Here is a 26,967-nt window from a genome sequence, read left to right on the forward strand (position 1 = left end):
ATCTCCTACTGAGAAGTAGGAGGTTTTTGTTTGTTTGTTTTTGTTTTGGTGAGGCAATTGGTCAGTCATTGCCTGGGATCACCCAGCTAGCAAGTGTTAAATGTCTAAAGCTGGATTTGAATTCAAGGCCTCTTGACTTTAGGGCTAGTGTTCTAACCACTGTTCCATCCAGCTGTTCCAAGTAGAGGCCTTAATAAATAAAGGAGCCCTGACAATAAATTCTACTTTCCATCATCATAAAACATTTGATTTTGCACTTTTTAACACACCTGTCATGTAATGCAATGGGGTCAAACTCAAGTGGAAATGAGGCCACTAAACTGTACTAAAGATGCAATAGCCTTACATAACTCAGGCTAAAATTCTGTTGATGTTGATAAGAATATTAAAGATTAATTCTGGCACCAATTTTTGTAAATGCCTAGTATCTTCTCAAGAATCAGGCTTTGAAGCTTACATAGATGTTATTGGCTATTTTTAGTATCTTTTGTATTTTCCAAAATCTGTATGCCTATTAGTTTAGGTTTCATCCTGTATCAGTTACCCTCCTCTACTAGTCTAATTAACAAAAGTATCTATTAAAAATTGACATGGGAAGGCTCATGTAAACTGTATGCGGCAGTAAAACAAAGAGCCAGAACAGAAAGCAGTTTATTCAGTTCTTGCAGGAAAAGGGTGTTGCATCCACTAGCACAGTCCAATCAAATGAGTAAAAAGCACAGACAACCGAGTAGGTTTTTTAATATCCTGATCTTGGGCCCCAGCTTTTCCAGTATCAAGACTCACAATCTGTCTTGGGAATCCCATTCCATTCTCAAGGTACAAGAACAGGGAACTACAGATTACAAAGCAGTTTGTATGAGATTAAGCAAGGGTACAAAGGGGGGAGGGGGTTTCCTGAAACTTTAGCCCTAAACTATAGCAAGGTCAGTTTTCTGAGGCTTCATGTCCATTCTGAGCCATGCTGCCTCTTGGCTGGAGGAAGGTGAAGATAAACTAGTTTCTTCATATGAGATTTCATGTAGGCCCAGAACTAAAGATAAAACAAATAGCTGTTGACCTTAGAGCACAAATTGTACCCTTGGAAGTAGGGAGAAAAACACTAAACTGATTAGAATTTGATTTTATTTGTTAGAATTTGTCAGAATCGTAAGGCTATAATTTTATTTTATCCAAAATGAATCTATGATTTAATACTTGCAGTTCTTCTATGAAGTTATTTGTGAAAGGAGAGCGATATGTGTGTGTGAGAAATAGCATAGACAGCTAACTTTAAAGTTCTCCTTTTGTTTTGGACATGTACTAGCTGAGTGACACGACCTTCCAAGGTTCTGGGAAAATTTCTAAGTTTGAATGTTAAGGCAAGTTTGAGATATGCAATGATGGAAGGACTTTTATGTTTAGTTTATTATTTATTTTTCAGTAAGAAATACAGAAAAGTTAGATTTCCACAGAATGTTTCCAACTTCAAGGTAATGTAAGCTATTAAGTATTACTGACCAATGAGTTTTCAGATGAGATCACTAAGTGAAATGTCATAGAAGGAGGACATTTATTTAGTTTCCAGAAGGAGAAACAGACTTGGCTACAAAATTCGGATAAAGAGCTCAAGGCTAGAAAGTGGTTTAAATCAGCTAGTGTCAATGACCAAGAGAATGCTTTTTTAAATCATTTTTTCTTTTCTTTCTTTTTTTGCGTTGAAGCCATTAGGGTTGTGATTTGAGAAGGCTTCTTTTTGAAAACATTTCTTTTTTCTTTTAGAGAGAGAAGAGGAGAGGAAAAAGAAAAAGAGAGAGAGAGACAGAAAAAGTGAGAGACAGACACACAGAGAGAATGCTTCAGTCTGTATTCAGACACAATCAGTTTCTTCTCTGGATATAGATTGGAGTTTTAATCATTAAGTCCTTCAGAGTAGTTGTGGATCATTGTACTGCTGTCTCTCTTTCAATAAAACATCACAGACTTTGAAATTGAGTCTGAGGTCTTCTGTCTCACATATTTTGCTATGAAGGCAGAGCCAAAAAGCATTTCAGGTTTTTCCGCATCCCTGGGGCACTGGGACCATAATTCCCTCCCAGGGGATAGGACACTGTACACCAAACCTGCCTCTCAGAATTACCTGGAAGTTTTTCTAAGGAATCATTTCCCCTTCCCTTCTAAAACAAAAGAGTATATTTGCCTTCAATATAGATCATTTGTAAATGTTTTTCTTTTTAGAAGCTTAGTATTTTCCATGTGCCAGTATTGGTGAAAAAATTAGATGCAGAAAACCTGCAAAGTACGGACCCCTGCTGCTTTATAATTTCAGCACGATTTCCATTTGAACTGGTTTTAAAATCACAGATTAGACGGCTTCAATTTTAGATATGAAATGAAATAGCAGCAATCTTCTGTCCAGCAGCTCTCTGCTTTCCCAACAGGCGTAAGGCAGCCAGCAGCTTGTACTTCTTACTTCTAAACCCATGACATGGTGGCTGGATTCCTTTCAGACTCGTGGATTGAGCGAGTGTCAAACTGTAATGCTGGAGAAACTGAGACAAAACAGAGATTGTTTTTTATCTTTTTAATGTGGAAAATTTAGACTCGACAACCAGATGGAACTCATGTCCCAAATCATTTGGCCCGGAGAAACTGAGGCAAGGAGCTTATATAGGATTTTAGCTAATTAGGGTTTTACAAAGGCAGATGTGGGGGGGGGGGGAGGGCAGGACCCTGGGAGAATGGACAAACCATAATCCAGGGAAGGAGCATAACTTAATTCTGATAGGATGGTTAAGATAAGAAGGTCAAGGGCAGCAGACAGCAAGGTGTGGGGCAATACTCAAAAGGAGGGAGAAGTATCCCGGCAAGGATTTAGACAAAGCACCTGAAGTTTATCACGCAATGGTATGTGAAGGGAAGTGGGAGCCTCAAGATTTTCCTGACTCAATTCTCCCAGTCAATGGCAAGGAAGGGGGGGGTGGCCATAATCATTTTATTTAGGACATAACAAAACCTCTATTTCTCTCTACTATAATTGCCTGAAAGAAGGTCGAAGTTCATTCTTCCACTGGTTGTAACTTTCTCCCTATCTCCCCCTCTTTCTGTCCTCTCCCTCCCTCTCTTCCTTTCTTTCTAGTTCTCTTTCTCTCTGTCTCTCTGTCTTTCTCTCTGTCTCTCTGTCTCTCTGTCTCTCTCTGTCTCTCTCTGTCTCTGTCTCTCTCTCTCTGTCTCTCAATCTCTCTCTCTCTCTCTCTCTCTCTCTCTCTCTCTCTGTCTCTCTCTCTCTCTCTGTCTCTCTCTCTCTCTCTCTCTCCTCTTCCCCCTCTCCTCTTGTCTCTCTTTGTCTCTCTCATTCTTTCTCTTTCCCCATCCCTGTCTCTCTGTGTCTTCCTCTCTGTGTGTCTCTGTGTCTCTTTGTCTCTCATTCTCTCAGTCTCTCTCTCCTCTCTCTTTCTTTGTCTCTCTCATTCTCTCTCTCTGTACTGTCTCTCCTGTGTCTTCCTTTCTCTGTCTCTGTCTCTGTTTCTCTTTGTCTCTGTCTCTGTCTTTCTCTCTGTGTCTCTCTATCTTGGTCTCTCTCTATCTCTCTGTCTCCCCCTCCCTCCCTTTTTCCCTCCCTTTCTCCTTTCCTTTTTTCATTTCTTTATATGCAAAGAACTAGGGAAAGGTACGAAATTTAAATAAGACCAAGGACCAATGACCTTCCTTAAGCTTATGATTCAATTTTCAATGTGCTCATTTTTTACCTTACAAATAAGCAGACACTGTAGATTATGTTAGGATGATATTAAAAAATGACTAGATGTTTAATATGCCCTGGGAGAAGGAGAAAGGGAGACGAAATATGGAAAAAATATCTCATTTAAAAGAGACGCACAAAGATGAGTTTTTATGGTAGAGGAGAAAATGGTAAGCGAGCAAGCAATAACAACTTTACTCTCATATGAACTGGTGCCAAGGGGTAATACATACACATATACATATATACACACTCATTGGGTATAGAAATCTATCTTAGCGAGGAATGAAAAGGGCAAATAGATAAAAAGAGAGGGAGATAAAAGCAAGGAAATATAAAGGAAGACAATGGTCAGGAATAAAACAAACTTTAGAGGATAATCATAATAATAAGAAAGGGAAAAAGTTAAACAAGAAAATAAATTGAAGGGGGGAGCTAGATGGTACAGTGGATAAAACACTGGCTCTGAAATCAAGAGAACCTGAATTCAAATCCCACCTCAGACACTTAATGCTTGTTAGCTGTGTGACCCTGAATAAGTCACTTAACCCCAGCTGCCTTACCAATAAGAAAGAAAGAAAACAGAGTGTAGAAAATGCATAGTTAGCAATTGTAATTGTGATTATAATGGGAGCAAGTAACTGAATGGATTAGAAACCAGAATCCAATAATATATTGCTTGTAAGAAACTCACTCAAAAAGGAGAGGCATATATAGAGTAAAAATAAGGAGCTGGAGCAGAATCGATATACTTCAGCTGCAATAAAATATGCAGGGGTGACCATCATGATGTTAGACAAAGGAAAAAACAAAAATAGACCCCATGAAAAGAGATAAGGAGAGAAATTCTATCTTGCTTAAAGACATCATAGACAATGAAGTGATATCAGTACTAAATATGTAATGGCATAACATCCAGATTCTTAAAGGAAAAGCTAAATGAATGACAGAAGGAAACAGTAAAACTATACTCATCAGGAAGTTACCATTCCCCTGTCAGAGCTGGATACATCTAACCATAAATATTTTCTTGTTTGTGTGTGTGTGTGTGTGTGTGTGTGTGTGTGTGTGTGTGTGTTATTTTACAACATAGCTGTTGTGGAAATATTTTCTGCATGATTTCACATGTAAAATCCATATCATATTTCTTGCCTTCTCAAAGAATAGGGGGTACAGAAGGGAGGAAGATAATTTTCAACTTAAAATTTTAAAAATGAATGTTATCTTTTACATACAATTGAAAAACATTAAATGAAAGAAATAAACATACATTTAAAAGTTATCTTAAGTAAAGAAACTGAAGTTGAGATTAGGTGGCGTGACCAAGCTCACATAATTCATAGAAGCTTTGCCCAATGGTATGCTAGGTATCATGGAGAATGCAGAAGAAATTTATAATATGTTGTCCTTGCCCTCTAAAGAACACTTAGCAAATACTTTGGAACTGAATAAAAACTGATATTTAATTTGCATGCACTTAATTCATTCTAATGTGTGCCTTCTATGGGCTTGATACAATTGTAGGATTCAGAGATGGAAGCTGAAACTTCATCCTTGAGGATCTGTAATTTCACTCACTAAAGAAGACACCCATACAAATTCACATATAAATTGTGCATTTTAACCAGAGACAAGGTCTAAAAGGAGAAAAAAATGAATCTTTAATTCAATCAGTGAGCATATAAATGTGATATTTGGGGGAAAGTCTGGGTCTGGGGTTAATGAAGAGAATAGAATAAGACTATTGTGTCTCTGCTCTGATCAGACCAATCAGGAGCATTGAATTTAAAGTTTTTTTTTTAATTTTTAGATCCCATTTTTCTTGTGCATCATGATAACTGTATAAATATGTATACATATATTCAATTTAACATATATTTTAACATATTTAACATGTGTTAGACTACCTCCCATTTGGGGGGGAAGGAAGGAAAAATTTGGAACAGAAAATTTTGATAGGGTCAATGTTGAAAAATTACCCATGCATATGTTTTGTAAATAAAAAGCTTTAATAAAAAACATAATACCAAGAGTCAGGTTTTATGATTGGAATAAGAGCATAAGATCATGACTTTGGCATATTTCTTAATGTAAACAGCAAATCAACTCTCCCAAAGCATCCATGAAGACTTTCTATCCTCTGTTCATTAAACTCCCATTGGCTCCCATTGCTGCTGGGTTAAAATATAAATTCCTCTGTCACTTAAAGACTCACAATGAGGTTCAAATCAATCCTTTGAGTCTTATTATATGTTATTCCACTTCATGCTGTGTATAATCCAGTCATACTGTTGTTGCTGTTCTCACACTTGATATTCTTTTGTCTCTGTGATTTTGTACAGGCCATTCCTCATACCTAAAATGTTCTTCCTTTTCTCCTCTGCCTCTTATAATCCCTAATTTCTTTAATTCCATTGTCTAGCTAAAACCTTCTCACACACACAAGAGGTGCCAATGTCTTTCTCAAATTATCTCATATACATATATATATATATGTATCCATTTTGTATATATTTTGTACATACTTATATGTGTACCTGTAGTCTCTCTCCAGATAAAATATACTCCTTGAGGACTTGGACTGTTTCCTTTGATCCCTTATATTTTCCAAGTCTAGCAGAACACCTGACATCTGCTTAGGCTTAATGAATGATTAATTCAAAACTATGAATATCTTGTACAGAAGAAGAATTCTAAGTGTTTTGCTTATCTTCAACAGGACAATCAGGAGCAATGGGTGGGTAAATTTTTAACTCAGATTGTGGAAGGCATTTCTAAATATTAGAGCTGTCTAAAAATTGAACTTGTTGACTTGTGGCTTAGTGAATTGTTCCTCCTTTTGGGCCTTTGGGTCATTGATAGATGACAAATTACTTGAAATATTATAGAGAGAATTGACATGAAAGATGAAGAATTTGTAATCTTTTGTGATATCAACAAAATTTTTCAGGCTGTTTGAGTCTTGGTGACCCTATTTGGGATTTTCTTGACATAGATACTTATTTCCTTATCCAGCCCATGTTCCAGATGAGGAAACTGAGGCAGTAGGGTTAAATGTCTTGCCTGGGCTAACAAAGTTGGTAAATAAATTTAAACTCAGGTCTTGATGGCAGGCTCGGTGCTCTATCCACTGAGCCACTCAGTTGCTCTTTTTGTTATTGTTCAGTCATTTCAATCATGCCCAACTCTTCATGACCCCATTTGAGGCAAAGATACTTGAACAGTTTGCTATTTCCTTCTGCAGCTTATTTGATAGAAGAGGAATTGAGGTAAATGGAATGAAGTGACTTTCCCAGGGTCACCCAGTCAGGAAGTGTCTGAAGGTAGATTTGAACTCAAGAAAATGAATCCTTCTGAATCCAGACCTGACACTCAATCCACTGTACCACTTACCTGCTTTGTATATCACCACACTACTTTTCTCAATAGCACTTAATTGGTTTTATATAGAGATATAGATAGATATTTATGATTTAATAAGATCTAAGTATTTGTCTGATATAATTGAAATGACTGAAAACAATAAAATATGTCAGACCTTAGTCTGGGTGCTGAAAACAGCCCCATCCGTTTTCCCCTTCCATGTACTGGAATCCCACAGCTTCTAGAGCGCTCCTTCTCCCTTTTTTCTCTGCCTCTCCCTTCCTTTCTTCATGTCATTTGTGTCCCATTTCTTAGCATTTGTTAGCCACTGGTAACGTGCTGCTAATTAATGTAAAATAGTCACAAAAGTGGTTTTCTGTCATCTCCATGGTATGGCTGAGTCTCTTCAGCTGTGCAGATTATGACCCATTCAGTTCAATATGTATTAATCACCTGTTGTGTATCTCTACTGGACATGGAGGATAAAAAGACACTGCCCTCAAGAAGCTAACATTCTGCTGAGGGGAAGTGACACATTCACAAAGAAGTAAATTCAAGTCTTCTTGGTTGGAGGAGGGAGGGGCTCATCATCCTTGTTTGGGTCCAAGCCAGCACATCAGTGGAGCCTTGGCTGGAGCTAAGGAGTTAGAGGTGATATCCAGGGGGGGGGGCAGATGGTAACCAAGAAAGACTGCAGAGGGGCCTCTATGGAGGGATACAGGCCAGACTGCAGAGGGAGGGATTTAGGCCAGACTCCACCAACAATGTATTACTGTCCCACTTTTCCCACATCCCCTCCAACATTTATCATTATCTTTTCCTGTCATTTTAGCCAATCTGACAGGTGTGTAGTTGTACCTCAGAGTTGTCTTAATTTGCATTTCTCTGATCAATAATGATTTAGAATACCTTTTCATATGGCTAGAAATAGTTTCAATTTCTTCATCTGAAAATTGTCTGTTCATATCCTTTGACCATTTACCAATTGGAGAATGGCTCAAATTCTTATAAATTAGAGTCAATTCTTTATATATTTTGGAGATGAGGCCTTTATCAAAACCTTTAACTGTAAAAATATTTTCCCAATTTGTTACTTCCTTTCTAAACTTGTCTGCATTAGTTTTGTTTGTACCAAAACTTTTTTAACTTGATATAATCAAAATTTCTATTTTGTGATCAATAATGATCTCTAGTTCTTCTTTTGCCACAAATTCCTTTCTACTCCACAGGTCTGAGAGGTAAACTATCTTATGTTCTTCTAATTTATTTATAATCTCATTCTTTATGCCTAGATCATGAACCCATTTAGACATTATCTTGGTATACAGTGTTAAGTGTGGGTCAGTGCCTAGTTTCTGCCATACTAGTTTCCAATTTTCCCAGCAGTTTTTGTCAAACAGTGAATTCGTATCCCAAAAGCTGGGGTCTTTGGGTTTGTCAAATACTAGATTGCTATAGTTATTGACTATTTTGTCCTGTGAACCTAAGCTATTCCACTGATCAGCAGCTAGTCTATTTCTTAGCCAATACCAAATAGTTTTGATGACTGTTGCTTTATAATGTACTTTTAGATCTGGTACAGCTAAGCCACCTTCATTTGATTATTTTTATCATTAGTTCCCTTGAAATTCTTGACCTTTTGTTCTTCCAGATGAATTTCGTCATTTTCCTAGGTCAGTAAAATAGTTTCTTGGGAGTTTGATTGGTATAGCACTAAATAAATAGATTAGTTTAGGTAGTATTGTCATCTTTATTATATTCACTCAGCATATCCAAGAGCACTTAATATTTTTCCAATTGTTTAGATCTGACTTTATTTGTGTGGAAAGTGTTTTGTAATTTTGTTCCTGACTTTCTCTTGGCAGATAGATTCCCAAATATTTTATACTATCAGCAGTTATTTTAAATGGAATTTTTCTTTGTATTGTTGCTGTTGGATTTTGTTAGTGATTTATAGGAATGCTGATGATTTTTGTGGATTTATTTTGTATCCTACAACTTTGCTAAAGTTGTGGATTATTTCTAATAGTTTTTTAGTTGATTGATTCTCTGGGGTTCTCTAAGTATACCATCATATCATCTGCAAAGAATGATAATTTGGTTTCTTCATTATCTACTCTCTCACATTTTCTTCTCTTATTGCCAAATCTAACATTTCTAATACAATATTGAATAGCATTTGTGATAGTGGGCAACTTTCTTGGCAACTGTTCTTATTGGGAATAGTTCCAGTTTATCCCCATTACATATGATGCTTACTAATGGTTTTAAATAGATGCTACTGACTATTTTAAGGAAAATCTGGACAGTATTTTCAATGTAAGTTTTCTATCCGGGTAAAGACCCAATGCAACTCAGTATCTTTAGTTATAATAGACACTCCCTAGCACTGATGATTTTAGAGCACCAGTTTAGACCATCATTTTAGAAGTTTTTAGTAAGTTACAGAAAGAAATAGTAAAACTATATTAGTAGGTGAACAAAACTGTCCCCTCTCAAAACTTGATAAACCCAAACAGAAAATAAACAAGAAAGAAACTAAGAAGGTAAATAGCATATTTCTGAGTTGAATATGAAAAACCTTGCAAGAACACAAGAACAGAAAGGACTTACTTTTTTTTCAGCAGCACATGACATCTACACAAAAATAGATCATGTAATAGGACATAAAAACCTGTAAATAAAATGTAAAAAGACAGAAATATTAAATGTATTTTCAGATCTTAACATAATAAAAAAAATGCATTCAGCAAGGCATACTGAAAAGATAGATCAAAATTAATTGGAAACAAAATAATTTAATTTTAAAGAATAATTTGGTCAAAGAATATAAGAACAATCAATCATTTAAAGATAATGACAATGATGAGATAACATACCAAAATTTATAGGATACAGTCAAAGAATTATATAAAAGAAAACTTATTTCTCTAAATTCTTACACCAGCAAAATGAAAAAAGAGCAAATAAATCAGGCAGGTGACTTAAAAAATCTTTAATTGAACATCTAAGTGTGAGTCCTGAAAATCAAAGGTAAGTTTAATAAGACTAACAGCAAAAAAAAATAATAATAACTGCAACAAAACTATTTAGTTAATAAATAAATCTAGGAGCTGGTTTTTAAAAAAAAAAAAAAACAAAAAAACCCCCCCAAAACTCTGATTTTTAAAAAAGAAAAGAAAACAAATATCCAGTATCAAAAATGAAAAAGAAATCACTATTAACAAAGAAGAAAAAGTAATTATTAAGAATTATCTTATCAAATTATATGCCAATACGTCTGACAATATGAGTAAAATTGAGAAATATTTGCAAAAATATAAATCACCTAGATTAATAGATAAGGAAATAGAAAGTCTAAGTAATTCCATCTTAGAAAAGGAAATTGAACAAACTATTAATGAATTCCCTAGGAAAAATCCCATGGTCAAATGGGTTCTCAAGTGAATTTTACCAAACATTTAAATAATAATTAATTTTAATACTATACAAACTATATGAAAAATAGGCAAAGAAGGAGTCCTATGAAACTCCTTTTATGAAATAAATAGTGCTGATACCTAAACCAGAAAAAGCTAAAACAGACAAAGCAAGTTATAGATCAATTTCCTTATTGAATATTGATGCAAAAAAATTTGAACAAAATATTTATCAAGTCAATTATACCAATGTATAACATGGATTTCACACTATGACAAGGTGGGATTTATACCAGTAATGGATGGATGATTCAATACTAGGAAACCATATTAATAGAAAGCCAATAGAAGTCATACAATTATCTTAATCGATGCTGAAGAAGCTTTTGACAAAATACAGCACTATGTCTACTAAAAACACCAGAGAACATAGAAATAAAAGGAGCATTCCTTAAAATGATAAGTAGGATCTATCTAAAACAATTAGCATTATCTATAATAGGGATAAGAAACCTTCCCAATAAGATCAGGGATGAAACAAAGATGCCCGTTATTACCATTTTATTTAGTATAGTACTAGAAATGTTAGCTGTAGCAATGAGAAGAAAAATAAACTAACGGAATTAGAATGAGCAATGAGGAAACAAAACATTTTCAGTATTTGCAAATGACAAGCTAGTATACTTAGAGAACCACAGAGAATCAAGTAAAAAATTACTTGAAATAATTCACAATTTTAGCAAAGTTTCAAGATATAGGATAAACTCACCAAATCATCAACATTTCTTTTTATGACCAACAAAGCCCGGCAGGAAGAGATAAAGGAGTTTCACTTAAAATAATTGTAAATAATATAATAAAATGCTTAGGAGTCTATCTGCCAAGACAAATCCAAGAACTACATAAACATGATTACTAAACACTCTTCAAACAAATGAAGTCAGATCTAAACAATTGGAAAAATATCAGCTGCTCTTGGGTAAACTGAGCCAATATAATAAAAAGGTCAGTTCTGCCAAAGCTAATTTACTTCAGTGCCAATCCAATCAAACTACCAAAAAACTATCAGTAAAGCTAGAAAAAATAATAAAAAAGTCAACAAAAGATCTATTAAGAATATCAAAGGAATTAATGGAAAATACAAAGGAAGGTGGCTTAGCAATACCAGATCTCAAACTATATTATAAAGCAATCATCAAAACTGTTTAATACTGGCTAAGAAAGAGTGATGGCTCAGTAGAATAGACTTGGTACACAAGACACAGTAGCCAATGACAAAAGTAAACTAGTGTTTGATAAATACAATAACTCCAGTTTTGGGGATAATAACTCACTATTTGACAAAAACTTCTGGGAAAATTGGAAAATAATAAGACACACCCTAGGTATAGACCAACATTTTGCACCATACACCAAGATAAGATCAAAATGGGTGCATGGTTGTATCCTTTTACCTATTAATACCACCAGTAGGCACGAATGTCCAATGAGATCTTTTTTTTTTTTTAAGGAAAATAATCTATGTAAGAAAAATATTATAGGCTTTTTTCTCATGGTAAATAATTGGACATTGAGGGGATGTCCATCAATTAAATAATTAATAAATTGTGTTATATAATTATAACATTATATTATTGTTCCATAAGAAATGATGAGCAGGATGTTCTCAGAAGAATTTGGAAAGTACTCCATGAGCTCAAATAAAGTGGAATGTACTGTGTACAGAATAATTGCAATCTTGTTGGATGATCAGCTGTGAATGACTTTGCTACTCTCAGCTATACACTGACCCAAAATTACTCTGAAGGATTTATGGATGAAAAATGCTATCTATATCCAGAGAAAGAACTGATTGTGTCTGAATAGAGGGAAGCATATTTTTTTAAACTTTTAACTTTTCTGGGGGGAAAACTATGTTTTCATTTACAAAATAACTTTTTTGGAAATGTTTTGCATAACTTCACATTTGCCTTCCCAATGTGGGAGGCTAGGGAGAAAGAGAAAGAATCTCATAGTTTTAAAAAATAACTAAAAATTGTTTTACATGTAACTAAGGAAAATGAAAATGTTATTAAAAAAATTATTGCATGATTTAAGTATAAAGAGTGACACCATAAGCAAATTAGAAGAGCAAGGAATAGTCTACCTGTCAGATCTATGGGAAGGGGAAAATTTACAATTAAACAAGAAATAGCATTATAAAATATAAAGGACTAAATTTTGGTTATATTAAATTAAAAAGCTTTTGTAGAAAACAAAACCAATGTGACCAAGATTAGAAGGAAAGCAGAAGATTGGGAAACAATCTATGGTCCAATTTGTTTTTTTTTCATAAGTGATATTTCATTTTTCATCTACAAACCTTTGCTAAGGATTTCTGCCATAACAAATGCAAAATACACGCTTAATGGGTATTAAGGAAAACATCACAGTCTGTTGATACCATTGCATGTTCACAAATGAAACTGCAGCTTCCTGAAAGGTTAAGACCAGATAAGGAGGGACAGCAAAAGTATAGACAATGGGAACATTGGTCAATACTTTTAGTATGCTGATTCCAGTCCATCTCCTATTATGGCACTTTGAAACATTACAAACCCTTCTATCACTGGATATTAGTCCATGTGACAGCTCATGCCTGGTAAATGAGTGAGAAAGAGACAAATCAAATCTTGCATTTATATTAACAATTTATTAATTTGTTTTTAAGTAGTCATCGATTCATTCAGTGTTAAATATAACCATTGAGAACAAATCTTCACCAAGAAAAATATCTACTTGTAATTTTCTTCTCTAAAGTGTAATGTGCTCTGGGAGCAGGTTTCTTTTCAGTCAAATAATTCAGTTCAGATTCAATAATCACCCCAAATGCAGCCAGGAGTTAAAGTCCAAATTCTTTATTGTCTCCTTCAAAGTCTTGTCACCTTCCTGGGTCCCGGTTAGCTTTCTGGAGTCCTTCTGCAGTCTTGGTTCTGAGAGCTCCCGCCACTAGTCCTTTGCCTCTGCTAGCTTCTGCCTCTACCCTCCCCCCCCCAATGTTTCTGATTCCAAAGGTTTCCACAACAAAGGTGGAAGGTGGAATGAATCTGTCTCAGCCTTTGAGAGCTTCTAGTGCACTTGTCCTTTTGGCCCTGAGATCTTCTTGCTTATATGCCCTACACTGAGTATACGCCAATCATTATATCACTAGGAAACCATTATTTGTGGTAGCATTAAATCAAAGCTAAACTAGATTTAACCATTGTCTCCTCAATTCCACTCAGGACCTTGTTTCAAGTTCTGGCCCACAACATCTCCTTGTAAGATCAGATCTATCATACTGAACCATGCTCAATTAGATAACTAGTCTCTATCCATTCCAGTGACTTAGTGCCTTGTAAGAATCATAACATCTACTAATCTTTCAGTCACATCCATTACAACATAAAACTGAATAGGAGTGGAGACTACATTTAGATCATTTCATCCCATAGAGTATAAGTTTACCAGTAAAGGGTTAATGCTACTCTTTAAGAGTGGTGTCACAAGGTATCGCAAAAGAATTTGCAGATTTGAACCCATCTCCAAGTCAAGGGGCAAAGTTTATCATAATTGTAATGACAATTGAAGATGGCTAAGTTCCAAAAGAATTTAGCAGAGAACCAGGAACAAAAAAGTAAATTTATAAGAAAAAAATAAAGGCTAGGTGTTTCATGTTACTTATTTACTAATTTTACTGTTTACAGGTAGGTTTGAGGGTGGTCTATTCACTGTTGTCTCCAGAACTTTATTATCACTGACCAGCAGAATGTTTATCTAACAGTCAGCAATGTTTATAGGATTATAATACTGCTAAAGCCATGGGACCTCAGCATTATTGCTATATCTTCCCTAAAAGCCAGGGAAAGAAATATATAACCATATTACTACAGCATTCCTAAGGCCAGTTGACATCAGGGGCCACTCCAAAGTCAGGAAACCTTAAGGTCATTGACAGATTGTTTATCTGACAGCAATGTTTGTCCTAAGATTAGGGGACCACAGGGTTATTTTCCTATAAGCCGCACCCCATCAGTGTCCATCTAGAGGACAATGATGTTCATCTCTCCAAGAGACTGTGAATTCATCAGCAAAGTTGTAGCACATCTTCAAAAGGATAAAAGAAGATGGGTTTCCTGACTATTCCTGAATTTACGTTTCTTGGATATACACCAACAGCTAAGGTAGAGAGCCTCAACTTGACATGAAGCTGTTTGAAAGCTTTATTTTGAAAACATGTAATTGTATGGGGAAGAATGGTATTGTAGGTGCAGAGGAGTTCCTCTCTATAAAGCCATTACTAACCCTGTTAAAGGTCCAGCCTGTTCATGCAGAGTAGAGGTTGGTCTTTAGTTGTTGCTTCTCAGGTCTGACAGTTTCCACATGAAACTCTAGGCATTTCTGACACTTTAAGGTGTCAGGGAGAATGGGGAATGGACAACAATGACCCTTGGTGACATCCAAATGATGGTGAATTTGAGGCTGAATTTGTGTGCGCATTCTTGTCTGAAAAGCTCTGAATGATCTCAAGGACAATTGCTGTTAAATTCTCTTTCAATATGTGTAATTAAGGAAGGAATATTCCACGTTCATGATTCTATTCTGTGCCTCTTTATATGTGAATAAACTTTTTTTCAATTCAAAAGAATGAGAAAGAGGGTTAAGAAGGCAAATATTAAGAAGGGAATAAGAACAGAAGTAGAGGAATCAAATGTGGACAGTCTTCACAAACATTGTAGCCAGAAAAAAGGGGAGAAAGTGAGGGAGGGAGGAAAAGAAGAGAAATACAAGAAAATGCCTTGTCAGCTATTAAGGAAGCTTGTTAAATATCAAAACATTTTTGCATATGGGAGAGTTAGAGAAAAAGAAAAAAAAACGTCTTAAAATGTCTATGTAATGGGAGTTGCCTGGATATGCATAGGTAGTTTAAGATTAAGGCTCTCTCTATAGCCTAATGAAGTGGTCAGTGGCACTGCAGAGAGTTGTGGAAACCCCTCTTTGGTTGGCACAGGTCCAACATGAAAGAATTCACAAACACGAACTATTAGACTGGCAAAAAGGAAGTTTGTGGTGGGCACTACAGAAGCCAGCTTTTGCTAGGAAGACTGACTTGCGAGTGACCAAGTCCTGGCAGAGAGATAAAAGTCCTAGCAGAGAAATCCTGGCACAGAAATAAAGAGAGGTTAATGCTGAGAAGAGAATGTCTTCACAGCGGGCAGGGGTCCTGACGGGCAGCTATGCCAAGGAGGGAGAGAGGTTCCTTGACAAGGCATGGTCCTGCTTTGGGCCTCTGCCAAGAAATGAGCCCCAAATTGCCATTTAATAAGAAATCTGAGACCGAAGTTTCAATTGAATGAATACTTCCAGGTTGTCCCTGCCTCCAGGCCAACTGAATAAGATTACTTAAGTTCCAGCTACGTAGGAGTGGTCTTGGACTAATTTTCAACTCAATAGAGGGTGCAGCCCAATAGAAATATCAGGTCCACATCTCCAGCTAAATGAGCTTAATAGAGTTTCCTATGAGTTGGTGTGAGATGGCAGCCAAAAAACTGTCATTTCCATATTGGCCACAAGATGGTAATCTTCCAGTTTAAATCTGTTTGTGAACTACACTAGCCCATTTGATCAGGAGATGGCACAGAAGACTGCTGTATTTTTAAAATAGAAATTATTTCCTCAAGAAAGATTTATTTAATTGCAACAATAGGCCTAGCCAGGCTGTGAATAAAAGAGAAAAATGAAGCACTCCCTCTAAGGATGAAGCACTCCCTCTAAGGATGAAGCACTCCCTCTAAGGATGAAGCACTCCCTCTAAGGATGAAGCACTCCCTCTAAGGATGAAGCACTCCCTCTAAGGATGAAGCACTCCCTCTAAGGATGAAGCACTCCCTCTAAGGATGAAGCACTCCCTCTAAGGATGAAGCACTCCCTCTAAGGATGAAGCACTCCCTCTAAGGATGAAGCACTCCCTCTAAGGACTGGCACTGTTAAATCGACTTCCCTTACAGCTTTGTTTCCTTTCTTTTTGTGGCTTCTGCTGCTCCAGATCTGCTTAGTCTCGCTTTAATGTTGTTTCCAAGAGAGAATAGCGAGCACAGGAACACCTGACTTTTGCCTGCCTTCCCGGCTCTGCCTCTCCAGCTCTTGGATTTCTCCTCCTTGCTTTACCCTTCCCCCGGGTCTCCCTGCCTTCACTCTTCTCCTCGTCCCCTGTCCAATCCTTCTTCTTCTCAGCTGTCAAAGGGCCCATGTCTGATTGTATCCATTCCCTGCTCAATGAGTTCCAGCAGCTACCAATAATACATGCAATGATACATGGAGGACCAAATACAAACTCCTCTCAAACTATTCATTATCTGGCTCCCACTTCCCTTTGTGGCCTCCTCTGATATCATTCAGCCTCATGTGCTTCATAATTCAGCTAATTCAATCTTCTTGCTTTGCATCCCATAGGAAACTTCCCATGCCAAAGATTTCTCATTTCCAAGCCTCTGACAAGGCTGGGCCCAATGCCCGAAAGCACCTTCTCCACTCACGGCCGCCTAAGAAGCCTCAGTTTCTTCAGTACCCCTTGTGATGTGAGGCTTTTGGAGCCTTCCCTAGATCGCTGAATCTCCCCTCCTGGACCATTTGTTTTTCTTTTTATGTGTATTTTGTATGTGCCTGTACCTGTTCCAGCCAGCAGCAGGCTATAAGCTCCTCCGGGATGGGGGCTCTTTCACTTTTAGCTTTGCTGAGCTCATCCTTGGCTGGGAACAATACTCCTTTCCTGGAGAACTGCGGAGGAAGAAAGAACCTTGGGGCAGAGCTGGGAACAGCTGTATGCCAGAGGCCCCGGTGCATGGCTGGCCGGCCACCGGAGCTCAGCCCAGAAGCAGCCTGGGGAGGCGGGCTGGGCAGCTTCCTCAGGTTCGGGGAGACGCCGACGTGGGGCAAACCACACCCAGATGCCCCCTCCGGCTGCGGGCAGGGCCTGGGCAGCACGCCCCATGCCCTCTTCCAAGCTCCCCGGAAGCTGGAGGGAGTCTGGCCAGGGCAGCTCGGCGGCCCTTCAGGGGCCACCCCAAGCGCATGTGCCAGGCTGCCTCCCTCACACCCTCGGCCGCCTGCGTGTCCCCCCGCCTAGTTGTTGGCCTTCCCCTAGCTCGAAGATGTGCTTGCGCTTCCGGTGGTCCAGGGCCACACCGCTCTGGGCCCTGTCCGAGCTGACCGGCGCCTCTCCGTGGTAGGGCAGCCCGAGGTCTGTGGTTCAGAAATCTCTGGAGAAGCTGAGGGCGCAGGACACGATCCCCAGGGTGTCATGACCCGTGAGACACAGGGAGGCTCGGGCGAGGAGGCCGACCGGGCCTCACACCCAGCCTCCGGCTGTGTCACGACCCATGAGACACAGGGAGGCTCGGGGAAGGAGGCCGACTGGGGCTCACACCCAGCGTCCGGCTGTGTCATGACCCGTGAGACACAGGGAGGCTCGGGCGAGGAGGCCGACCGGGCCTCACACCCAGCCTCCGGCTGCCGAATCCCTTCATCACATTTGAGGCTCGTGGCTTCCCCCCAGACCCCCAGCATGACGAGGAGCCTGAAGAGCAGCCTGGGGGCTGTGGAGGCTGGGGGTACCACCCTCAGGCCCAGGGGCCACCCTTCCCAAAAGGCCTTAGTGATCCTGAGCAGGTCGGAAGAGGGGTGAGCTGGAGAGCCACTGCCTGCCCGCGGGCGCAGGAAACGGCTGACGAGAAGGAGTCGCGGCGGGCGGAGGCCCGAGCAAGGCACCGGGTGGCTGTGGGTTCTGGGGTCCTCCGGCTCCAGCTCTCTGCCTTCAGCATGGTCACACAGGGGGGCTGGGCCCGAGCTGGCCGTACTCCCCCCATCACCAGCCTTGCCCCCCAGACTCTTCCAGGCCGCCCCCTCCCGGAGCTGTTGGCTGCCTTCTTGCCAAAGGCCTCCATCTCCTGTTTTCAGCAGAGCAGGCTGCATCTGCTCCTGGCAGAGGGCTTGGGGGCAAAGTGGCAGCAGGCCATTTGGAGGCCCCGCCCTGGGGCATGGGGGGAGGGCCGGGGTCTCTGGGGGCCCGCCTCTCTCCCCAGGGTCCTTTGGCTGCCTCCCCTCCCCCGGGGGGGCTTACAGAGAAAGGCCAGCCTTCAGCCACTGACCCCGCCGGAGGCCACAACCTGAGGCTTGGACCCAAGGGGGTCTTCACACACTCTCCCCCCTCAGCACCCACTTTGCTGAGCCTCTGGACGCGCGCTCTTTGCCCCTTTCCTCTCCCCCGGCCCAGGGCCCCCTCACGCTCGGTCCGGTCTTTGTCGCTCCAGCAGGGGCTGCAGAAACAAGAGGGGGAACGTGGGTGGGAAGGCGGAGAGCCTGGCGGGGGCTGCCAGCCAGGGCCCGTGGGTTACTGGAGAGGATTCCGTGTGTATGCGGGCGCCACGGCCCATCCCCGGCTCCCCAGAGGACGGTAGCAGGGCTGGGTCCTGAGAGAGCAAGAGGTGCGGTGTGGCCTTTAGCCTGGGGGACTCCTCTGCTCCCCTTCTCCTTCCTTCTATCCTTCCAGCCTCCCTGCTCTTACCCAATTCCCCCCTGGCCATCCACATGATCCCCATTGCCAGGTGCTGCTGGGGAAACTGAGGCTGGAGACTCTTTTCTCTCCTCCTGCTCTCGCTGTCTCCTCTGCAGCTCCTCCTCCCCCAGCTGCCAGAAAGCTCAGAGTTCAGAGGGTGAAGACCCCCTCCAAAAAGCCAAGGGGCTGAGGGGAGACGGAACTTGCTGTTCCAACTGGGGGGCTCTGAAAGCAAAAGGGCCATTGCTGCTCCAGAGGCTCAGTGGGTGGGGAGGGACTTTACAGGGGCTGGGGCAGGGAGGCTCTGAAGGGAATGAAGGCCACGGGGGGGAGGGGGGCAGGTCAAGAGTTCCCCCTGATTCACAACTGTCAGCGCTCCTCCCAGGAGGCCTCCTGCCTCTTAGTGAGGCTCCCCACCTCGTCCGACCGGAGGCTCCCGGCTACAGAGCCAGGACTTGGCCAGCCATGAGCTTAGCCAAACACCAGCACTTCCACAGCTGCAGGAGAGAGGGTGCCGGGGGTCAGCGCAGGCGGGGGGGGGGGATCTAAGGTCAGTGGGCACCCCAAGGCCTGCAGCCACATGTCTAGCGGGATGGCTCTGTGGCTCCTCTGAAATAGGAGGCGGCCTCCAGCATGGGGCTGTGCCAGGGGACACCCCTGGGGGCCCAAGCTGAAACCAGGCCATCTTTCCCCGCCATCTTCTGACATCTTCTGGTGCCTCGTCTGCGGCTTCTCGGAGATCTGGGGGCACAGAACTGGCTGGGATTCCCTGGGCTGCCCCTCCATGTGCCCTCCTTCTACCCCGCAGGGAGACGCCATGGCCCCTGTGATCGGCCTATTGTCTCCCTGTTCAAGTCTAAGCCTTTGGGTGCACAGTGTGTCATACAGTAAATGCTTAAGAAATGTGGGGAAATGGTGGCTCCGGAGGCTCAAGCCCAAGGCTGTTGTTGCCAGAGGAAACAGGGTGAGGAGGAGAGCTTTCTCCTGGGGAGGCCGCAGGGTCACCTCCTCGGAGGCCGTGGTTCTTGGTGAGTGCAGAACAATGGCCAGCCAGCTGGAGCGCCAGTCTTGGCCTCGATGCTCCTGGTGGTGCTTGGTCAGCAGGGCACACATTCCTAGGGGTGCATAGGCACTAAGTGTCCCGGGCCCCCAAAGCCCCGGACTCGCCATGGCCGGCGACGGGCATTCACGTGCCCCGGACTCGCCATGGCCGGCGACGGGCATTCACGTGCCCCGGACTCGCCATGGCCGGCGACGGGCATTCACGTGCGGGGCATCCAGAGCATGAGCTCCCAGGTGGCATGCAGGAAGCAGAACTCGTCGCCCGTGTTCAGGAGTAGCCGGCGTCTTCCGGCCAACGTGGCTCAGAACTGTGCCCAGGTCTCGGCCATTGCCCTCATGGGGCCGCCGGTGCCCTCTGCCCTCTCCCTTCTGCAGGCCTTTTATAGGCAATGACTGTCATCCTGCACCTGCTGTACTCATAGAGCCCCCAAACCAAAGCTTGGGGGGGCCATCACTCCTGGCATCCACTCCTCCATCCTTGGTATCCTAATGTTCCCAGAGCCTCAGCAGGAGGATGGGGGGAGAAGAAGGAGGAAGGGAGGCCGGGGTGGAGGCCAGGGCCCTTTTGGAGCCTGCCCTTGGGCCCCTCTGGCCGTGGACACTTTCTGCTAGCTGCCTCTCAGCTCCTGAATGGTGTGCTCCTAGACAGTATCTGCGCTCCAAGCAGACTCCGGGGCCCCACGGGACACATCAGGGAGCTGCCACTGCACGGGCTGACCCACACGAAAGCCCGTTGTGCCCCGCGGAAAGTGTTGGAGCTCACGGCAGCGGCCAGGACCTGGTCCCGGGTATCAAATAATTCCAGAAGGTTGTTCCCGCCCTACTGAGCCTGTTCTACCACTCAGCCACTGTAGCTGGGGCAGTGGGGCCCCTGGGGAGGCAGGGGACTTCCCAAACCCAGCCCGGGCCCTTCGGCCAGCTGCTGTGAGGCGGGAAGGAGGGGGCCGCGGGGGCCCCAGTCCCTGAGGCCCCCAGCCTGGGCCCTTCGGCCAGCTGCTGGGTGGCCCCAGACCCAACGACTCACGATCTCACCTTCCACATCCCGGTGGAACTGGTGTTGCTGGGGAGAGGCCAGCAGGCTGTGGCAGCGCTCCTGGAGGGGCTTGCACAGGGTCTGGAACTTCTCCTCCATAGCTGTGGAGGTGCGCTCCACCTCTCCCGCCCCGTGCTCCTCCTGGGCCAGCGCCTTGGCCTGAGCCTAGACGGCCTCCACTTCCTTCTCCCGTCCGGCCATCTCTCGTTCCAACGTCCGCCGGCCGCCAGGAGGGCAAGCAAGAGCCTGGGCTCCCCTGGGCGTCTTCCCTCCCAGGCCCTCCCAAGCTCCGAGGCCCTCCCAAGCCCCGGGCCCCTGGGGCACTTGCTGCTTCTTGAGGAGGAAGTTAGCACTGGAGGTTCTTGCCAGGGTCATCCCCGTGCAGCTGGACCTGCAGCGGACCCAGCCCGCTCTCCAGGGCCAAGCAGCTTTGGGCGAATAGCTCCGCACACACAGTTGGCGTGAAAGAGGCTGCGGGCCTTAGCCTCAGTGGTGTCCCCCAGCTCTTCCTACCCTTGTGCAGGGCCTCCGGCTTCTCCCCCACCCGGGCTTCAGCTTAAGTTTCTCCGACATCAGCACCTTCCCTTCCTGGGGGACAGATTTGGCCCTTACCGCCCGCCCCGGGTCTGGGACACGGGCTTCCATTTTATAGGTGGGTGGCCAAATCCCAGAGGTGGAGACCCCCAGGGAGAAGGTCCCCTCACGGCATCTCCCATAATCCTTCTCTGCTATTTTCTGAACCCAGAGGGGAGAAGGATGAAGGGGGTGGGGCACATGGTTGTGCGTTTGGCGTGCCAGTCCCCTCTGCCCACCTCAGCTCACTTCTTCGAAGGATCGTCCCTGGGACGCTCAAAGCTTTCTTGGCAATCCCACCCTCAGGTGCCAACCGGCTTCCCTGGAGCCCCTCCCCACCTGTCCTGCGTGCTGTGGCCCACAAACACCGCCCTTCATCTCTCCTGTGGGATGTAGCTGCCAATCTCCCCCTCTCTCCAGCATGCTGCCAACCCCCCTCCTGCCCGTGTCTGCTGCCCGACGTAGCCGCCAAACGTTCCCTCGTCCCAGGTTATTTCAGGTAGAGCTCTCCTACCTTCCTACTTTGACTACAGCCCTCCACGCCTTAGCACCCTCTACGAATCCCCCCAGGCCAGACACATAATATGTGCTTATTAAGTTGGATCCAACTGTAAAGTGCCTTTAGCATCTTAGGTGATGGCAAAATACAAGGGATGGGAGAACGCTGGCCCTCTTGGGCTGCTCAGGAGTGCCGCCGCGACGCTGGGCCAAAGCTGGCCTCCCAGCGGGGGGGGATCTTTGCTTTGCCACCATCCTCGTTGGCCAAGAGGAGCGGCTAAGCACTCAGGAAGCACTTGCGCTGTGCTAAGGGGGTGCAGTGAGTGGGACCCTGGGTCTGACCCAGTCTGGCCTCCAACACTTACTGGCTCTGGGACCTTCAGCCAGCCTTAAAGTGAGGACAGTGACAGTCCCCCCACTCCTCCCCCCCCCCCCCCCACGGTTGTATCCCATGGAGAAACATAGACAAGTGCAGCAGCCCTGGAGACTGCCCACCTGCCCTCGTCTCCTCCACACCCAAGGGCCCCTCGCCCGGTCGATCTCGTCCAGCCAGTCCTCGTTGGCCACCAGCTCGGCCATGAAGGCCTGTGCTTCTGCCACTCGGTGTGCAGGTCGCGAGCCTCATCAAAGGACACGTCTTGGGCCGTCAGCGTCTTCTCATCCATCCACAGTCAGCTGGACCCGGTGGGAAAGGAGTCATTGAGGAAGAGTCAGTGGGACCCGGGGCAGGGGGAGGCAAGGGAGCAGGCACAGGGAGGACGCAGAATAGCCTCGCCCCCAGGCCTGGGGCCGGGTCCCCCACATACACAGACAAGGAGACGAGGGGCCTACGTTCTTGTGGGAGGAAACCCCAAGGATGGACAAATCCGTACCAAAATGGCCCAGCCTAACTTTTGGTGAGAAGGGGAAGGCTCAGTCGAGGCAAGAGGAGATGGCCCTAGAGCTGAGCCCTGACAAGCCCCAGGGCTTTGAAGAGGTCAAAGTGAAGAGGAAGATGGCTCTAGGCTTGGGGGTCATGGTGACCAATGCCCAGAGGTGGGACTGTTGTGCCCAGTTGGTGTTTTAGCAAAGAGGGCCATGTAACGAACCCAGCGTGTGGGGAAGATGTGGGAGAAGGAGCTGGTCTGGAGACATGGGAGAGGCAGAAGTGTGGGCTTTCTCTGGACCTGCTCAAGAAGGCTGAATCTGTGCTCTCAGGCCTATGCCCTGTGGTGCCTCCCAGTAGGAGTTCACTAAATGTTTGGGTGGGTTCCCTAGGGTCTGGTAGCCAGGGGCACAGCAGCTGCCCATCTGACTTGGGATTGTTCTTGTATAATTGTGTCTGTGTGCAACTTATTTTTTCCTAGAAGAACGGAAGCCTCTTGTGGGCAGGATCAAGGCCAGTTTGTCCCTCTCCCCTGCACTTAGCACAGCACCCAGCATACTATCAAAGCTTAATAAATGCATGTTTAATTCAAGAGAAGTAAGGATGCTATGGGCCGCACTTAGTAAACCCTTTCTGTGTGCCAAGCACACTCTGGCTGCTGTTGCTGCATTCCCTGCTTTCATCGTCACGCTTGGGGTTCTTGGCTTCCTCCTAGGCCCTCAGGACAGGTGTGCTCTCATTTTAGATGAACTTTGGGGCCGTGGAGGCTGGGGGTGCTGCATATTCAGGTCCGTTCCCAAAAGGCCTTAGTGATCCCAAGCACCCTAATGTCTAGGCCCATCCTCAAATATGTGGGGCTGGATGAGAAAGAGATGGTACATTTGCAATGGACTTTGGCAGGCTGAATTTTTTCAGGAATATCAGACTGATATGTTACCATGTCCTCATGGACCCCCTGAGTATGACTACATACAGACATTACATGCAACAGAAGAACTATCTGTAAAATGTTCCTTAAATCGATGATACATTTTTAATATTTAATGTTCTATTATATTCACATTATTTTATTTGTGTTACATTTCTAACCTTCATCATGAACAAGATCTCCTACTTCCCCAGTTTATTCCAAGACTATTTATTAAAGTAAGTATAGCTTCTCATTCATAATTTCAGCAGAGCGTAAATATTATTTATAAACTACATGACAGTATACTTACAAAAGCTTTAGAAGCATAACCTTTGGTGCAAAAATGCTGGTCTTCATTTAGCCTGGTCATATTTATCAAAGAATAAGCAATCAAGGAAATCCTTCCAAATATATCACTTCAACAAAAAGCAAAGTGAGCATAAAAGAATTCGCTTATTCAAGATAAACTATTGCATAATAGGGAGTAAGCCAAAGAATTCACATTCCCAATTTAATATTTTATATAAGCACTAGACACCAGCAACATTTATCTGGAGGCATAATTTAATGCTGGTAAAAGTCTTAATCAAACTTGAAATATTTATTTTATATTTTTCCTTCGAAAGTAAAAATGACTCTTTTTTTAAAATTTAATTTATATTTTATTTTATAATTATAACTTTTTTTGACAGTACATATGCATGGGTAATTTTTTACAACATTATCCCTTGCACTTACTTCTGTTCAGATTTTTTCCCTTCCTCCCCCAACCCCCTCCCCCAGATGGCAGGCAGTCTTATGCATGTTAAATATATTACAGTATATTCTACATACAATATATGTGTGTAGAACCGAATTTCTTGTTGCACAGGAAGAATTGGATTCAGAAGGTAAAAATAACAGTTTACATTCATTTCCCAGTGTTCCTTTTCTGGATGTAGCTGATTCTGTCCATCATTAATCAATTGGAATTGGATTAGCTCTTCTCTATGTTGAAGAAATCCACTTCCATCAGCATACATCCTCGTACAGTATCGTTGTTGAAGTGTATAATGATCTTCTGGTTCTGCTCGTTTCACTTAGCATCAGTTGATGTAAGTCTCTCCAAGCCTCTCTGTATTTCTCCTGTTGGTCATTTCTTACAGAACAATAATATTCCATAACATTCATATACCATAATTTACCCAACCATTCTCCAATTGATGGACATCCATTCATCTTCCAGCTTCTAGCCACTATGAAAAGGGCTGCCACAAACATTTTGGCACATACAGGTCCCTTTCCCTTCTTTAGTATTTCTTTGGGATATAATCCCAGTAGTAGTATGGCTGGGTCAAAGGGTATGCACATTTTGATAACTTTTTGGGCATAGTTCCAGATTGCTCTCCAGAATGGTTGGATTCTTTCACAACTCCACCAACAATGCATCAGTGTCCCAGTTTTCCCACAGCCCCTCCAACATTCATCATTATTTGTTCCTGTCATCTTAGCCAATCTGACAGGTGTGTAATGATACCTCAGAGTTGTCTTAATTTGCATTTCTCTGATCAATAGTGATTTGGAACACTCTTTCATATGAGTGGAAATAGTTTTAATTTCATCATCTGAAAATTGTCTGTTCATATCCTTTGACCATTTATCAATTGGAGAATGGCTTGATTTCTTATAAATTAAAGTCAATTCTGTGTATATTTTGGAGATGAGGCCTTTATCAGAACCTTTAACTGTAAAAATGTTTTCCCAATTTGTTACTTCCCTTTTAATCTAGTTTGCATTAGTTTTGTTTGTGCAGAAACTTTTTAATTTGGTGTAATCAAAATTTTCTATTTTGTGATCAATAATGGTCTCTAGTTCTCCCTTGGACACAAACTCCTTCCTTCTCCACAAGTCTGAGAGGTAAACCATCCCATGTTCCTCCAATTTATTTATGATTTCGTTCTTTATGCCTAAATCTTGGACCCATTTTGATCTAATCTTAGTATGTGGTGTTAAACGTGGGTCCATGCCTAGTTTCTGCCATACTAATTTCCAGTTTTCCCAGCAGTTTTTGTCAAATAATGAATTTTTATCCCAAAATTTGGGATCTTTGGGTTTGTCAAAGATTAGATTGCTATTTTTATTCACTATCTTGTCCTGTGAACCTAACCTATGCCACTGATCAACTAGTCTATTTCTTAGCCAATACCAAATGGTTTTGGTGACTGTTGCTTTATAATACAGTTCTAGATCAGGTACAGCTAGACCACCTTCACTTAATTTTTTTTTCATTACTTCCCTTGAAATTCTCGACCTTTTGTTGTTCCATATGAATTCTGTTGTTATTTTTTCTAGGTTATTAAAATAGTTTCTTGGAAGTCTGATTGGTATAGCACTAAATAAATAGATTAGTTTAGGGAGTATTGTCATCTTTATTATATTCGCTTGGCCTATCCAAGAGCACTGAATGTCTTTCCAATTATTTAAATCTGACTTTATTTTTGTGGCAAGTGTTTGGTAATTTTGCTCATATAATTCCTGACTCTCCTTTGGTAGGTATATTCCCAAATATTTTATACTATCGACCGTTATTTTGAATGGAATTTCTCTTTGTATCTCTTGCTGTTGGATTGTGTTGGTAATGTATAAAAATGCTGAGGATTTATGTGGATTTATTTTGTATCCTGCCACTTTGCTGAAATTCTGAATTATTTCTAATAGCTTTTTAGCAGAGTTTTTGGGGTTCTCTAAGTATACCATCATGTCATCTCCTAAAAGTGATAATTTGATTTCCTCATTTCCTACTCTAATTCCTTGAATCTCTTTCTCGGCTCTTATTGCCGAGGATAGAGTTTCTAGTACTATATTGAATAGTAATGGTGATAGTGGGCAACCTTGTTTCGCTCCTGATCTTACTGGGAAAGGTTGCAGTTTATTTCTATTGCATATTATGCTTACTGATGGTCTTAAATATA

Source organism: Sminthopsis crassicaudata, chromosome X (genome assembly GCF_048593235.1).
Source record: "Sminthopsis crassicaudata isolate SCR6 chromosome X, ASM4859323v1, whole genome shotgun sequence".
NCBI classification, from domain to species: domain Eukaryota; kingdom Metazoa; phylum Chordata; class Mammalia; order Dasyuromorphia; family Dasyuridae; genus Sminthopsis; species Sminthopsis crassicaudata.